Genomic DNA, 571 nt, shown 5'->3' on the forward strand with positions numbered 1-571 from the left:
TTGCATCTAATTCGACTTTTCCCGCAGTGTGACCTCATTTGGCAAGGTGCTGCATTAGCCAATCATGTGACGGGCATTTTTGGTGGAACATTTTGTTACGCGAACACCATAAGATCACCTACACCAATGATAAAACAGTCGTTACGGTTAATAACCTTTAAAAAGACACCGTCTGTCCCTTCGTAACACACCAGTACAGGAAACTACCATCACTGACCATGTGCTTCATCCACCACTTTGGACCAAACTGAAACATCTCAACAGCTATTAGATGAATTAGTGTGTTGATTTCCGGAAGAATTTTCCCTCCTACATATCCTGTATGTACATAAATTGTTATATGACCTTCATGCCTCAGGGATTCATCTAAGTAAAAACCTTGTTCAGTTCACATTCTACTGCAGTTATTCTGGATTATGTTGTACAATACATACATCAGAGTCCACAAGGTTAGTGCTGTCTATGCATTTTATTTCAATGTCTTTCAACTCATCACTGTGATTATATTACAGGACTTCACTGAAAATATGGAGTAGGATTCACATCTTTGTTATCTTATGCTGTTGTTGGT

The sequence above is a fragment of the Channa argus genome, chromosome 24 (genome assembly GCF_033026475.1).
Source record: "Channa argus isolate prfri chromosome 24, Channa argus male v1.0, whole genome shotgun sequence".
Lineage (NCBI taxonomy): Eukaryota > Metazoa > Chordata > Actinopteri > Anabantiformes > Channidae > Channa > Channa argus.